This window comes from Anomalospiza imberbis, chromosome 4, assembly GCF_031753505.1.
Source record: "Anomalospiza imberbis isolate Cuckoo-Finch-1a 21T00152 chromosome 4, ASM3175350v1, whole genome shotgun sequence".
Taxonomy (NCBI): Eukaryota; Metazoa; Chordata; class Aves; order Passeriformes; family Viduidae; genus Anomalospiza; species Anomalospiza imberbis.
The window spans coordinates 19323714-19340843 of NC_089684.1; the positions used below are offsets into that span (position 1 = coordinate 19323714).

Genomic DNA, 17130 nt, shown 5'->3' on the forward strand with positions numbered 1-17130 from the left:
TGTCCCTTGTAGGCAGGGACCATGCGTAGGCTGGCAGCAGTGTGTCAGTAGCTGCTGACTGGCAGTCAGAATGCGAAATAATGCTTGCATCTGTTACTAGATTTGGGTAATAGACACTGCTCAAGTATGTTTCCATTTAGGCTTCTTAGATTTCATAGGCTATACTGTAGAATTACTTCATTGAATACACTGCAATTTGCAATCTCATACTAGAATTTGTAGTAAGGTAATAATGCAGGGAATATGCTCTGAAATAATTTTAGAATTACGTGACAGCTGGAATTTGAACTTGCAACAAAGAATTACACAAGTTTTAAAGATCTCCCTCTTGCAGTGAAATGAGGGAGCAAGATTCCCAGCACTACTTGACAAGGCAAGGCATTCAGAGCAAAATCTATCAGTGGCAGAGAATAAAGGACTTGCCATCTGAAGCAGATCACTCAAGTACCAATGCCAGATTAAATAGAAAAAAACACACAGAGAGCTAAGTTTATTATCTTTCATGGTGAATTGTTTAGAAATAATAAATAGGATACACAAGCACTATACCATGGTAGTTTATTTTGTCTTGTGGGAAGTTTTAACAGTTTCTGGGATTAAACGGCTTTTCCCTTCTGTGAAGGGTCTGATGTAAACTCTTGTACTGAGGCTTAAAGTCTTAAGGTTGTTAGAAGTTTCCATCAGTCAGTCTGTATGTCAATGGATAAAAAGTTGGTTGCTGATCTGACCTGTTCATCGCTCTCTGGAATGATGCCATCAAACTGCAGATACATGTGGCAGTGCTGGGGGGGCGAAGGAGGGAATGGGAGAATAGGGTTATTTAGTGGGAAAAGTGGGTTCCTCTCTGCATTAAAGTTGGGACACTGAGGCAAAGTCACAGAAATCTGCAATTTAATTTTGTGTGTGTGCGTGCATGCTCATTTTGCAATTGAAGCCTCTATTCTATAGTTTCCTAAGAATTACATATATTTCCCTTTGTAACAGAGGAAATAAAATTTTAATTTCTGAGACAGGTTGAAACAGCCTGTGTTGTTTAACATGATAGTTCTATGAGTCTGCTGAACAATATATGATTGCAAAGCTACACATCAATTCACCACAGACTAGAAAAATGTCTGTGAAAACTATGGTAGATAGAAGTTATTTTTAAGTTAGTTAATGTCCATTTACCTGGATGTGAATAATAATTACAGCACTTTTCTGATCTATTTTAAATTGATCTCCTAGAATTTCTGAAAGCTGCAAAAACCTCTCACTTAAATCCAGCATATTAGCTTTTTCTTTGTAAACATGCTATGAATTTATTTCCATGGATGCATTAACCACCTTTTGCACAGAGATTGCTTAAATTAATAATTTTAGCTGCTTTTAGCTACTTTTTTAGAAATATGTTTAAATGGCATCCAGTAATTTCTACCACCAATTGTGCTTTTCTTTCTCAATTTTTAGATCCAGTTGTATCCGTCTCTAAATTAATATTTGTAAATACTAGAAAAATTCAGAATTAAATTCTGAAATACAATATTTAAGCAACATAATTTTTTCCCAGCAATATTATTCTTGCCTCAAGAAGCTAGCAGGAAGGGGTTTGGAGTTTGTCTGCATTTTGGCAATCTTGGATTCCCGCCTCCAGAAATTCCCTTAATTCAGTTGTTAGGAGAGAGAATCTGTAGCCGAATTTAAACCAAAAATTGAAAGGAAATCTATTCTGAAGCGTGAGAAACAGTGGCTGTTACAGGCCAGACCCTGAGATTGTGTTTAGTGGCCAGGCATTAAGTTAAGGTATGTGTAGGTAGTTGAATGATCCACAGAACACAGCTGTTCTTTGCATACCAGTCCTGCTCTGCAAACTTAAAGGAACCTGAAAACACTGCTAATTTACATGTTTTGGAATACTGACTGGGCCATATTTAGAGGCCAAAAGCACTTCTAATTTAGGTATTAAAAAGATGTGTTTGGAAAAGAATAAAACAAAAACTATGGTTTATGTTCTGAAAGAGAGGCAGCTTTGCTTAATTAAGGGAAAAAATTTCAGCAGACTCTAAAGGCATTTTCACAGCAGCCATATACCTTGAGGGCTGTGTTAACAGACCTAACAAAGGACTAATTAATAGGAACCAGCTCACCAAATTTCAGGTGACCACACTGGAGATGGGACTCCCAACAGACCACTGACTTTTTCTGTATAGTCTGTAAAGAGTTACAGACAATTATTCATCTGATCTATTTCAACAACTGTTTCAGGCTGAGGTAGCCTGCACTGCACTTAACTCTGAGCACACAGACTGCCAGCAGCAACTAGGTTAGATGTACACACCTGAGCATGGTCAGACAAGTCCTACTCTGTGAGTGCAATATTTGCCTTCCAGATGAGAATGGACAGTAAGTCCAAAGAGAAATAGGTTGTTTATTGAGGTTTGTGGAAATACCCTTCTGTGCCATATAGGAAGCTATGTCCAGCTCCACAGCTACACTACCTGGTCTATTATGTAGGCCATGGAACTTACAGCTCATCCACTTCCAATTCCAGTTTTACTACAAGTGAAAGACTGCCTAAGGCATGGGTTTTTGAAAATAGCATTTGGAGGTCAGCTATAACTAGCTGGCATATAGCAGGCAGGTCACATGCCACAAGTTGATGATGAAGGTGCTCAGGTCAGGGGTACGTCTTGTCGCACCCTCTTTGTAGTTGACCAAAACAAGTCAATAAAAGTTAACTAGGTTAAATTTTATAGCTCTATTAGCTGAATGCAGAGTTTATCATTCAGGAGAAAGGTAGTATCATGATAGATGGAAACCAAACATTAAGCCCAGACAGCACAAACAGAAGCCAGGCATAGGTCAATGGACAATCAAATCAGGCAACAACAATGGTTTAGGAGTGATTGGGGGCATAGTTCAACACACAGGACAAACTCACTGGTTTGCAGAAAATAGAATACTCTTTTGGATTTTACTGATTATTATTTTGTTTTTCAGAAGAAAGAGTTAAGTCTTTTGAAACATGTCAACAATTCACTCCTTGTCACATTTTCCAGAGGGAGGTGAAGAACTCCTATCACAACCTTTGTGGTAGGTCACTCTGTGATCATCATTATCTGACAGAGTAGAATAATTTTGTTACACAATGGTGTAGGTCATAATCCCCCCTGTCAAGAATCTACTACAGACAAAATGGGTCAATATACAAAGTAGAACAAATCAGCAGAAAAACTGGACCCAAACCATGTCACAGAAAGTGGTTATAAACCGAGGCATGCTTATGTCTGATGAGATAGATGTTCTTGGCATTGATTTGTTGGAAGATTTCCCTATGTGTCAGTATTCAACCAAGCACTTTGGAATAGTGCTAGGAATTTATATCCTGGGGATGCCATCTTTTACACAAAATAAAATCAATGTCTCAGCTAGTCAGATTTTTTTACTGCTTGCTCCAAAATAAAATTTCTTTAGCTCCGGTCTTCATCAGCTTCCAGATCCTGCAATAACTCATTTCTCCCTGCAGTTTCACTTAAGACCTCAAAACTACATTATGGTCCAGTCACACTGTGTATGAAAAAGGGATTGCAAACTACCACTGTTCTTGCAGCACTGCATTGCTGTTTAGTATCACTGAATCTGCATGGATTTGTATTTTGTGATAAATACACAAAGAAAGGAACATACTACACAATAATATTGCTACTAGCAGTATGTTCCTGTAAAACATCCATTTACAAATCACTCTTTTGATTCCATTCATCTGTTTTTAAATGTTCCATACTTATGAACAGATCAAGTTTGAATACCTTGAACAGATCAAGGCATGGGCTGGAAACAGCTTATTTAAAGGGAAAAAAGGAAGAATATTATTATTGTAATATACTAGTGAATGAAAATAAAACCCCAACAGGACTGTAACCTAGAACTGGTAAAGTAAGAGGAGCCCACATTTACGAAGTCTAAACAGACACTTGCAGGAATGAAGGGAATGTATTGTCTTTTAACTTGAAAAGAAAGGAAGAGAAGGGAAAGGCTTATCTGTATACAGCAAGCTGTTCTGGAACAGGTGAGAGAGAGAAAACTTACTGATATTGCTGCCTGCTATACCAGATGCATCTGGCAGTTGTACATTGTCCAGCTTACTCGAGCACTCGTGCATGCCTATATCTATTTATTTGCACTGTACATGTTCAGTTGTTTTGAGCAAAAAGTTGCTTAAAAGTCGAAGATATGCCCAGTGAGTGTGGCAAAAAATAAATTGTGGGTTTTTTTAATACTGTTGTATGATCATCTAAACTCGAATGTGCTATACATTTAATTCCAAGCCCCTAATTTCTAGAAAATTTCAAATCAAATTTTGTCCTGAATTTGTTTGGAATGTAGTGTGCCTAGATTTGTGCCATCTCCAATCTATCAGCAATCCAGAGATATCAGAAATAAGACATATCAGTGCAAGTTTTAACATAAACTGTATTCCAGGTGATATTGGCTTTTCTGGAAAGCTGTTTCAAAATACATTTGAAAACATGGATAATGAAGCTGCAGTTTACTAAATCTGTGAGGAATTTTGGTGCCTTGTGATACCAAGTTTGCATTTTGTAATGGAATGAATCTTAGGCATTCAAAATCCATGCAACTTTCATCCCCCTGTACATGCATTGAAAAAAAAAAAGTAGCATATACTGTGCAGTTTTCATCTGAAGAGACTTTTGAGCAAAATACAGATGCCTACACACAGATTAACAGACACTGCTTCTTTCTTGTCTCCCAAGCTCACCCCTAACAGCAGCCTCCCCTGAATAATTTTACCCATGCAAACAGGACTGGCTCAGAGGCCCGAATCTCATTCCCTGTCCAGCTCTTTCCCTCCTGTTTCATCATGCTCCTCATGACCACCAATAAGAATTCTACTGGTGGAAGACATAGGTACTTTTCATTCTGAAGTAATAAACCTAATTCTAACCATTCTAATAATACTCTAAGATACACAAAAAAAAAAAAAACAAAACCAAAAAAAAACTCACAGAAAAAGAACCCTAAACTGCCAAAAAACCCAAACCCAAATAAAGCCAATACTTAAGAGTTTGTAATCCTCGAAGAACCTGTCTTTCCTTGTCAAATTCATCAGTTAACTTTTACTTGCTTTAAACTCATTCTTAATCTATTGTAACTATTGTTCTCTGTTTTTTCTAAGATGCACCTCCCTGGTCATTATAGGGAAGTGACCCTATCACACTGAAGAACTGCAAGAAAAAGGGCTGGAAAAGGTAATAACCCTAAGTAAGAGCAAAAATATTTCACTGCAGGAATGCAGAATTCTATTTACATCAGTGGCATTCTGGAAGGCTGAAGTTTTTCAAAGGCACTACCACATGCTAGACAACAGAAGACACTTGTGGGCATTTAAAAGAAAGTCAGGAATTTGTCTTTGGAGAATTTTCAAATGTTTGTGGAAACTCACAAGCTACCCCATAATTTTCAGGCATCTGTGATTTTCTTCCTTCAACCCCTCCCTCTTTTTTTTTTTTTTTTTTTTTTTTGGTTGTTGTAACATATGGAACTGTCGCTTCAAAACATGCCCTTGCATTACTATTAAAAGCATATTTCATTTCTCTAATCCTCTGTGGCAGCCAGAAAGAAAATATATTTTAAAACTTACTGTATTTTTGGTGTATTTAAAGGGATAGACTGAGCTTCCTTAGTGCTTTAAACCTGAAGCATCCTCACGAATGAAATAATGGCTGGTAAGCATTGCTTTTGGGTTGCAACAGTTCCAAATCTGGTGCTTAAAACTCAGCTAACCTCATGACTGAAAGAACAAAGAAAGAGTAAGGTTAGCTGTCAAGGCTTTGGGATTGAAATGTCAGTATCAAAAGTCTAGGAATAAGTGTGGCAACAAAAAAAAAAAAATCTGTTCTGCAAGTTCAGAATATTTTATGGTATAGGGCAGAACTAGCCTTTCTCTGACTCCATCATGTTGTGTATGCTTGAGCAATTTACCATGTAGTCATACTACAGAATTTTGATACAAAATATGAAGGGTGAAAAAGTTTCCAGGTGGAAGGTATTACTGATGCCAATATGCATTACAAACACTAGGAAAATGTCCCACTTATCAAATAATACTTAAAACCAGTATTGTTTTACAAAATTATTTTCTTTGAGTTCATTACAGAGCTCTGAAGATCTTTACATTTTTAGTTTGCACAAAACCCAAGCATCTTTCCAGAAATCACAGCAAATCCCAAGGCACACAGAACCTGCTAATATTATATATGTTATAAATATACCTAAAATAAAGGAACTACTAGTGGTATTTCTTCAAAGTTCCTCCAGCTGCTTCGGAATTTTCAGATGAAAATACCAACTACCTGCCGTGTAAACATGCATATATTGGAAAAAAATCAGGGCCCTACCATAGCTCTTTTCCACTTGCAGGACACCCCTTAGGGAGAAGCAGCTAAGCTATTCTAAAGTCTCAGATTGCAAATGTTATTTGAATGCAGACAGTTTGCCTTATTTTCCTTTTCACATGCTGCTTAACCACATCATTAGCAAGACAACACACAGATAGCCATTAACAGCCCAACACATTAAAGAAAAGTGGTAATTAAAAATAATCTGCACAGAGACCATGTGAACTCCTTGCATAGTTTTACACAATGACATTGAAACACATCTGCCTGAAAAAAAGTAAGTACCCTTATTTTTATTCCTTTGAAGGTTTCAAACTGGAACTCTGAGTACTTTATAGTGAAATGTACAAATAATTTTCAGTGAAATGAATGGGCACAACAAGGTTGAACATGTGCAGTACTATTTGCAGGCTCTTCTAAGTCACTAGCTCATAATGACTCATCTCCATTATACCCAGAGAAATGCTATTGGTAGTCGAGTTTTGAAAGCACCTACAAGAATTCATTTTTCCCATTCAGGCTTAACATGTATAGCTCAGTCTTTGAACATACTGGGATGTTTATTTAGCTGCACACATACTATACTGAGACAAGGTAAATCCTCACTTTTCTTCCTTGTCTTTCAGGTATTTTCAGTGGCTTCTTTGTGTTTGTCCTTCTATTTGAATTTTGCAATCCTAATTCTCAAAACCAGCTGAAGAGTAAACAGATGCTTTGTGGTGTCAAAAATAAGGCAGATAAACAATAAATTGCATATAATACAAGCTTCTTTTGCATTTCTTCCTTTAAACCAAATAAATTTAGAGTGACAGCTTTTCTCAGAAAAAAGGAAACACTGAGAAAAAAATGTGCAACATGAAATTATTTTAACTGGCTAAGTTAAATGCCTATTCAGTATCTTTGATACATACTCAAAATCCTTTGTTGGGATTTTCTCAGTGTTTTTTTGGTCAGTGTCTGTTCGAGTTACCTGAATATTTTCAGTCAACAGCTGTTGAAAGTACATCTCAATGGCTCCCATCTCTGTCACTGCAGTCCTTTCTGTGGACATTCTGTGTCCAGCTGCTCCTGGGTCTCTCTGCACATGAAAATTGTATCATTTAGATCATGCACTTTCATTCTGCTTCTCTCTAGATGGCAGCATTTGCCTTAAGGAATTCCCTCTAGTAAGCTTGTCTCATACAGGAATAACAATAAAGGCTCAAGAAAAATAGTGCCAGGAATCACAAATTCTTAGCCATAAGTTTTGGTTTAATTTTCACACTTTTCACTGTTTTTTTTTTTTTTTTTTTAGTTTTGTTTGGTTTTTTTTTTTTTTTGTTTGTTTTTGTTGGTTGTTTGCTTTGGTTTTGTGATTTGTTTTTTTTGGGGTTTTTTTTGGTTGTTTCTCTTTTTTTGTGACTATTCATAACCCTTTACATTGATAACTGAAGCAGACAAGGAGATTCAGTTAAGAGACATAATCTACATTGTCAGGGTGCAATAATCGCTGCATAATCAGCCTGGGGTCCACAGTTCAAGAAGGACGTTAAAGTACTCGAATATATCCAGAGGAGAGGAACAAAGCTGGAGGAAGGGCTAGAATGTATGTCCTGTGGAGGAGCGACTATGGATTTTGGGTTTGTCCAATTTGGAGAAAAATAGGCTGAGGTGTGACCTCATTGCTCTCTGCAGCTTCCTGAGGAGGGGGAGTGGAGAGGAAATTACTGAACTCTTCTTCCTGGGATCCTGTGACAGGACACATGGGAATGGGTCAAAGCAGCATCAGGGGAGCTTTAGACTGGACTTTAGGAACCACTTCCTTGCTGAGAAATTGGTGAAACACTGAAAGAGGCTTCCTAGAGAGGTGGTTAAAGCCCTAAGCCTGTCACTGTTTAAAAGAAATTTGGACAATGCCCCTAATAGTCAGCCCTGAGGTGGGAAGGCAGCTGGATTTGTAAGGTCCCTTCTGACTAAAAACATTCCATTCCATTCCATTCCATTCCATTCCATTCCATTCCATTCCATTCCATTCCATTCCATTCCATTCCATTCCATTCCATCCCATCCCATTCCATTCCCCTGACTGCCATATTTCTTCTCTCTATATTCCACTATCTCACATATTCCTGGTGCTTGCTCCTTATTACAAACAGCTACATATTTTCACAGTCCTTGCTGTAGTCTTATTCATCCTTAAAGTAATTAATTACCAAATCCCTTATTTTTACAAAAGCTACACTGAAAACTGTGTAATTTTTAATCTGTAAGAGTATGCAGATGTGATATCTCTAGCGCCCATTAAATGAAATAAGTGAGAATTACATAAAATGGGGAAAATCTAATTTACAATTAGTGCATTTTTTTCAACTAAATGCTTTTAATAAAAAAAGGACATGTATTTTATTAGGGGAATACAACATACATTCTTGTTACCTTTCAAGCAGGTCATAGCTGCATTATACATCTCTCTAGTAAATTTCTCTCTCTCTAGCCCTCTCTGAAAAGAAACACTGTAGTCATAATTAATCTTTTTCATTAGTGCATCACTACATGTGCTCACAGTAGGAAAAGTGTGCTATCAGATATGCTAATTTTTTAGTAGACATAAATAACTCATTCCCTGTTTACCACCTATTACCATGTGCGGTAATTTTAACAATGTGCCCATTTTCCTAAATTTTCAATCAGTCAGGCTTTCACTGCCAGTTCAGTCTGTACTCTGAGTCTCACACAATCCAGAGATTTTTTTTTCTTTAAATGAGCCCCAGCTTCATTTTTCTCATGCTGCCTCCCCTCCTTCCCCCAGTTTGCATTTGCCTCTTATTCCCTAAAACTTCCTGACTATAGCTGAGCCTGTGGATCTTTGCCTGTCAGAGCCGTAGCATTTCCCTGGACAATATGTGTCTGCTTGAATATACATCTGAAAAGGCTACAATGCAAGGGGAGATGTTGGCATTTCACTACTTTCTATTAGCAACTGAGAAAAAGAAGAATATACTAAAATTAAAAAAAACCCCAAACCTAAATATAGAGTACAAATGGGCCAAGTGTTAACTCATCTAACAAAAAATGTTAAAGTAAAAGCATAAAAATTTAATGCTGTAGCAGTTTGGTCCAGCCCTCCTATTTCATCCCCTTATCTCAGCTTCATCTGATGAATGCCCAGCCATACAAGAATTTATTTTCCTATCTCTCAGGAGAAACTTCTGTAATTATTTTTAAAAATAGTGTTGTGGATATGTGGTGGCCAAATGCCTATTGATCATGTGGAATGATACATTCTTCTTCTGACTTCAAAGGCCACAGTGCTGTCCAAGGAACTGAAACTGGCAGCCAAAATACCAGGGAAGAAATAGATAGGGGTAAGGACAGAAAGATTGTATCTCAGAAAGCAGAAAAGAAATTATCATCTTCAAACTCTTCATTTAAATTACAGCAAAGGTACAAAGCTACTGCAAGGTGCCAGACTTTCTGGAACATCTTTTGAAGATAATATGAACTATTTGAATAAATAGGCTATAAATATACTTGACAGAAGCATCTATAAAGTTACAAAAGCAGCGGTTCTTTCTAAGGTTGATAGAAATGCAGAGGTCATGTTTAATTTAATAACAAGGCAATCCATGGACATTAAAACAAATGGCATACTTCAGATACATATTCAAAGAGGGCAGAAAAAGTCATCATATTGAAATCAGATGCCATGTGCATCACACATAATTTCTTCCTGTACTGTGCTCCTACCCTGTCCTGTTTTTTTCCAGCTTTAGAAAGCTGTTTCTGTTTCTTGTCCCTCAGTTGATATGATCCAGTTAAATCCAAGCTTTGGAGACACTTGCATGAAACAGCAGTGATTACTTGATTTCTCAGCATATAAATCTAACTACAAAACTTAACTATGTAGGACTCTGTTATGAGGTAACTTTTCCTATACAACATTCTTGCCTCAGCTGCTATCTGCTCTGAAACCCGCATTAACAGAATACTGTCAAAGTTGATCTCCATATAACATATTAAACAACTGTTTTCCCAGAACAAACTGATAAAGCAACAAAAGTATTAGACAGAGCTTTTCAGTAAGCAGCTTCAATGTAAGTTCCACTTCAAGCAGCTTTTAATTTCCAAAAAATAAAGGCTACAAATAGCTTTGTATCTGTTTGATGCAGCCTGTTTAGAGAGGAAGCTCTATTTAACTCGCCAATCTGTGGCTATTTCCAGGTTTTGGCTTTATCTTTGCCAGGTAAATCTCCTCAGTCTGAGCTGAGAGTAGTACTAGAGTGTTTCATATTCATGTCCTGAGTTTATGTCACCAAAAAGGAACCCCAAAAGCTGATGGGAGGACAGAAGCTACACAGGTTCAGCGCCCTTCTGAGGGCACAGCCATGTACATGCACAAACCCCTGTAATATCTGGAGACCTCTCTTCACATGTTTAATTGCTGAAATCCTACCCTGATGCATGTCAGAAAAGACCTTCAGCAGGAACTCTGATAAAGGCTTTACATATTAGTCAGGTTATGTTACTGCACACACAGTTTTTATTCCTTGCTGGTTTACCAAGTAAAATGACACATGTGGCATTTTTGAGCAGTTTCCACCTATTACTGAATGGAAATGTTGGGACACAGTTGCCAATTTGGCATCAGTTTACCATAGTGTCAAAGGGAATACATATTATACATGCAGATGAGTGAATCTGAACAAGGTACTAGATTTTAAGGTCTTTGAATTGTGTGGTTTTGTTAACTGCAAAAGGACCAACATAAACAAAAATTTGTAAAACAGGAAGAGTATTAGTCAAACTGATTCACATATACAATGGGTGTCTCATTAAGATGTGAATTTCTTGACCTGCTACACATAAAAAAGCTCTATTTCAAAGTCATTACAATCAGTCCATATCTTGCTTTACTAAATTGATTTTTTTGAAAACCTGAAGAGGGTGTTTTGCATTGCTTCATAATTTTGCCTGGCATTACTTCCAAAAGCTCTAATTACTCACATTTATTTCAACACTGTGAGAACTTTTTTTAGATAAATATGTAGTTACTGTTCAATATTATCCTTATAAGTTACAGATACATAAAACAGATGATGTTTGTTTGCAGCTGAATAATATATGCATATACATATAGGGAAAGGCATGAAGGAGAAACTCCAAGTAATATATTTGCTCTTGCACTGTTCAAATAAAATAGCCACCTGTCCTCTGGAATGTTTGATGCGGCACTAGAGTTGAAGACAGAGAATGGAGCTTGCAAAGTAGCCACCTTATAAGTGATCATAAAATCTGCATTTGTTTGTGCAACTTGATATGCAGGATTCCAGTTAACAGACAAGGCTCTGTGTCACAGGCAGATGCAAGTTTAACACTCTGTGATCTTTACCAGATGCTCTGAACTGGCTCTGGTCTTGGACCTGTGACAGTTTTGCCTATCCACTTTCATATGTCACCAGCCTCTGCTAGCAATTAAGGGATTGTCTTTCCTTGCAAATGTATGATTTTTACATACTCTTTAGATGCCTGACCTTGACAAATCAAGAACTGATCCTACACCACTCTACTCCCACTGGCCAAAAAGGAACTGATGTGAAATGGCTATTTGGTTCTCAGGCTATTTCATTTTATAATATTTAATTTATGGATTACATGCATCTATTTTTTTCATTTTGTTTAAAGAATAATATGGAAAAAAATTCCTTGGACTTAACAGAATACAAACACAGAGCTGGGTTGTTTCCTGACTGATACTTTTCTTTATCACTAACAAATACTTCTGTCTTCTTCTGTATATTTCCATTAAAATACTTATAGCAACACACTTCCACATGTTACTTAAGGCTAAAGAGGTTTTCTTCTTCTCCTCTCCCTACTTTTATCTTTAAATAAAATAAAAATGAATACATAATTACTTACTGATTGTTACACAAAAAAAAAGTTACTGCTTTTTAGCAGACCCCTTTCTTCTCCTTTGCAAAAATGCTTTCAACACAGGGAATGCAGTGTGGAAAAAGTGGAACATATGACCACATAATAACAAGAGCTTACTAATAAGTGTAGTGATCAAGTGATACTGAAATAATGGAAGTGGAATAAGAATTTAGACAGATAAACACTAAAATCATGCCCGATATCTTTCATGGACACTTAGAGAGTACAAATACCAAGAAGGCAGAAGAGTCTGTTTATAGGACCCTGAAGTTTTAAAACAAATCTTGGGATTGTCTGGTGTATGCCATAATAATTTCCATATACTGAATCTCTTGAGTTTTTAAAACTGCATTTTGATAATTTGATCCAAGAGTTATTCACAGTAAGTTGAGAACTCTGAAGCTTTGCAAAAAAACTATAGCTGCTTCTGCCAGTAAAAATATAAGATACAGACCCCACTTGGCTCAATTCATTGTTTCCTGACCCCCTCCCCCTCTTTTCTGAAGCACTTCTTGCTCATCTTTGCCCTGGCACATTGCACTGCAGACTGATCTATGAAGATAACATGCTTTTTATCCATTAATAGCCTATGCCAGAAATACTTCATCTCTTCCTGGAGCTAAAGACACAAGGCTTTCAAGACAATGGCCTGGCTGCTCATTTGCTCCCAAGACAGTAGGTTTTACCAGCATTCCCAAATGCAGCAGCTGCACAGTTCTGGAATGGCATTGGCCTTGTCAGTGGCCTCTCATCTCCATCACACAGTATTTCACTATGGGCCCAGGTGGATCAACCTGCTTCTGGAAGGGCTGCCAGGAATATTGTGGTATAATTTTGCACAGCAGACAGTAGAACCAACAAAATCATAAAAGACTATACCATCCCGATACCCAAAATTGTTACACAAAGGTTGTTGTTTACAGATGATGTATAAAGAGAGGGTTGATTCGCCATAAGGGAAGACAACTCCAATTCCTTTACCCATAAATATTAAGACAAGGAGTCCTGCATTGTCTATATCCCAGCAATCCCTCGGGTTTTATGGGCAACAGGAAGATTGATGTGCTCCTTGCCGTCTAACATGAGCAAGTGATTTGGGAGGCCATTTCCTCAAGCTGAGCTCTTCCCTGACATGGTTCTAGAGGTCTCCCTGACACATAACCACTCCAAAGATCCATATTGGCTCCAAGCAATTGAGAAGAATCACCTGCGCTAGTAGTAAAAATGTACAAAAATCAACAGCAAACTGAAATGAGTCATGGTTTGTCCAGCTGAGTTACTATTTTAAGTTTCAGGGTTTTCATTAAAATATAAATGAATTTTACAGGATCTTAAGCCATCCCCTTCTGCTGATCACATAGCAAGCTGCCCAAGTCCATATTCCCCTAAGGGAATATAGACTTACTAGGAGTATGATTTGATGGAGAAGGTCAGAAAAGCTTATGCTGACAGATTTTACACCTGCAAAATAGTGGTCTCCAAATATCCAGCAGTGTGGAAAAATTGAGCTTTAAAAAAGATAAATGATCTTTTCTGTAAAGAGCTGGTGGCAATAGGTTATTTTCCTGTACAGGTATCTGGAAGTTGTGGAGTTACCTCTATGAGATACTAAATATGTCAACAGAGAAGCTCTCTGATCACTCCCCACTCCTGTGCTGGTCTTCATTCTTTTTTTATTTATCCCTTTCCTTGTATCTACATTTCTCTGTTACATGTTCCACCAGGAAATTGCAGAGTTTTGGGTGCACTGAGACATCTTCAAGCAAATGCCCATTCACAAGTGGAAAACATCACCCTTGTTTTTTACTCAAAGTGATCAGAAATTGTTTTCCTGATGGATATGCTAAATCTGGCCTCTACAGGCATGGAAATTATTAAAAATCACTCTAGCAAGAGCCTTATTATGGAACATAAAAGCTATTACTACATTCTTTGATCATTCTTCCTGGGCAAGAAGGGGAAAATATTGTGTCCATGTCTTGACAATTTCTGAATAGTTTTGCAATGCAGAGGAGGGAAGTATAACAAAAGACCTTATCACTTCATAAGAACATGATGGAGGATAAAAATATGAAATGTTTTTCTATTTTTCCAATCTTACTATATCTTCAGTATGTAGCTGTGGGGGTCTGTGAGAGGTCTTTATGATATAAGCTATGCAAAGTCTCTTGTATGAATTGAATTTTTGAGCCAAAGATAAGATGGTGCCTGAGCAAGAAAATTTGATTTATACTAGGAGAAGGATGAAATTAAGGTGAGAAAGGGCCACTGGAGTACAACAGCTCATGGAGCAACCAGAAAACAAGGCTATTTTTCCATTATATTTTCAAAGTCAAGGCAGTTAGCTGCAACTGACTTAATGTTTCCAGGCAGAGAGAGTGCTTGTACTGGTCATATAATTTTTGAAAAGTCTTGTACTTCTATTGCTATTTATATTTCTATCAACACACTGCCTTAAGGAAAAGGGGGTTTCACTGTGCTGGACATTATGCAAACAGAGAAAATAAGCAAACATTTTCCTGATAGTTTTAGAAGTAAAAAAATATTCTGGTTTAGGGTCAAATTCTCTGCCTACACAAACTCTCCACTTTGCAGATAGAGGATACAATAGAACTAGTAATTGTCTGTTTATATGTTGAGATAATAATTAACAAGGACATTAAGCAACATTGTATACGGCATCACTGAAATAATCCATATAAGCATGGCAGCAAAAGGGCGTGCCAAATTAGGGGCATACTTTTGGTGATTTTCTCACATCATGACTTCATAATGGAAAAAAAGCTGAATTTAAGGACAGGAACCAGTAGAGGAGTTAACTCAGACCAACACTGGGATGCAAAGCTGTTAAAAGTGAGGCAAAATGCCACATCTCATCTCCATCTGGAGTCAGCCTCAGTCACTAATTCAGAACTAACCTCTGAAGTACATTCTGGTACTTTGGGCCTCTTTCAATAAATCTCAGGAGAACAATTCAGGAGGGGAAGTTTTTCCACTACACTGGACTTCTGATAAATGGATGTGACACAAACCTAAATTGCATAAATTACTGTCTTTAAATGGCCCCTTCACGGTTTCTCAGTAGCAGGTAAAAATAGAGATTTATATTTCTCTTGCAATCAATTTCACTTTAGAGCAAAACAGCAAAGTGTTTGTGACAGGTGCTTACTGAAAGAAGCTGAATATATACTGTGAAGTGTAGATGAATCTTACCCCCGCTACTCCCCAAAGTTAACAGGAACTCAGGGAGACTGAACAAGCCCATAAATCAGATTCAGTTTTTGTGGCAGTGTGTGCTCCTTGATTTTCTACTGTGAACAATAATAGATCTGTTGTTTTCCCTCTTTTCCGTACCTGCTTGTTTCAGTAGGTAGCAGGCAAGATGGAGTACTTCCAGCCCCATTTTATCAGCAAGATACTCCAAACAAAGCATTTCTAGGGCATTTTTAGATGCCTTGGATATATAGCTGCTCATGTAGTGCGATAATCCTGAGAAATGTCTGAAGTCACTCACTGCTGTTCTGAAATGGGATATGAAGTATTAAAGTATGGAAAAAAGGAAGTGAGAGTCAGAGAATGAAAGGAATTTGACACATTCTGCCATGTTTCCATGAAGAACACAATGATCACATGCTAAATATTGCAATGGCTGTTAAATGAAATGCTGTCAAGTAGCTCTCCACTGCTTGTAGAGCAGAGATGAGATTGGTTTAGAACATTTTAGACACTTCCACTATATCTTATGAAGTAAGAATATTTCCACATTTTCTCTTTATTACTATGAACTGCTGGAAAAAGAACCTTTGCTTTATGTACACTAAATGAGTAAACACTTAAGAGTCTGGAAAAATACTACTTCTGGGAAATGGTCATTGTGGGACTATCAGCAGACAGGGTGAGGTGGCTGGTAAATATAGAAATGACCAGCAATAAAAATCCATTGTCTTACCTAAATACTGGCTGCTGTTCTAATGAGAAAGGATCTTCAGTCAGATAAATTTCATGTTTTTACAAGACCTGCTGCCACAGATACAATTTAAGTCTATACTAGAAAGATCAATGCTGATTATTTAATCTAAAACAACATATGGATATCACATTCTACACTTTAAGACTTGTTTCCCTCAAAGTATCTGTTGTCATAACAGTTTGCAATTTTGCCTCACCTTGATTATTAGAGAGCTTTAAAAATCAGGCAGACATCTTCAGTTACCCAATTATACTGTCATGATATTAATAGAATAGTTGCACAGAGACACTAATAGACAGGTGGGGAAATAGAACAAATAATAAATCCATTCTTCTTACTATATTTATGCTTTTTAATCTGACAATAGGCATGCCAAAATCATAAAAGATTTCCATCAACACCAGATTAGTAATGAAAATATTTCACATTCAATTCCCATGGTACATGTGGATACAGTTGGCTTTAGACATCTAAATCACATCAAATCAAATACAGTTTCTTTATATTTCAAAAATTCAGCCTCTGAATTTTAGTTTCACAGACTTTAATAATGCTAAGATCCAATGTACATAAAATCAAGTCTATTTCAGTTTTGAGTTCCTTTTTGAAATTGCTGTAATCACTAATTAAAGAATGCTTTGCACACTTTTTTATTCCTGTAAATAAGAAAGCTTATTGCATTTTTCTCCTTGTAAGTACCATTCCTCAATGTAAATGAAACTGTATATAGCAACTTTTAAGGATATGTGGCAGATTACAGAGAAGAGTTAGTTAACATATATGCTTTTAGTAGTAGCTTCCAAGAATACATTTTAATGACACAATGGCTACTACACCATGGCATATATA

At 37.0% G+C, this 17130-nt stretch overlaps 1 long non-coding RNA gene across 2 annotated transcripts in view; it reads right to left on the reverse strand.

Annotated features, from left to right (window-relative positions):
• Positions 1-541: 541 nt before the first annotated feature.
• Positions 542-17130, reverse strand: part of LOC137472352 (uncharacterized) — a 90059-nt gene continuing 73470 nt past the window's right edge. The window contains exons 1-3 of one of the 2 annotated variants that reach the window (XR_010998127.1): positions 8111-8121; positions 7369-7476; positions 542-782 (exon numbers count right to left, since the gene is read on the reverse strand). This is a non-coding gene — a long non-coding RNA (uncharacterized lncRNA). Of the gene's footprint in view, positions 783-7368; positions 7477-8110; positions 8122-17130 lie in introns of those variants that run through there. The other variant, XR_010998126.1, reaches the window with a different exon arrangement.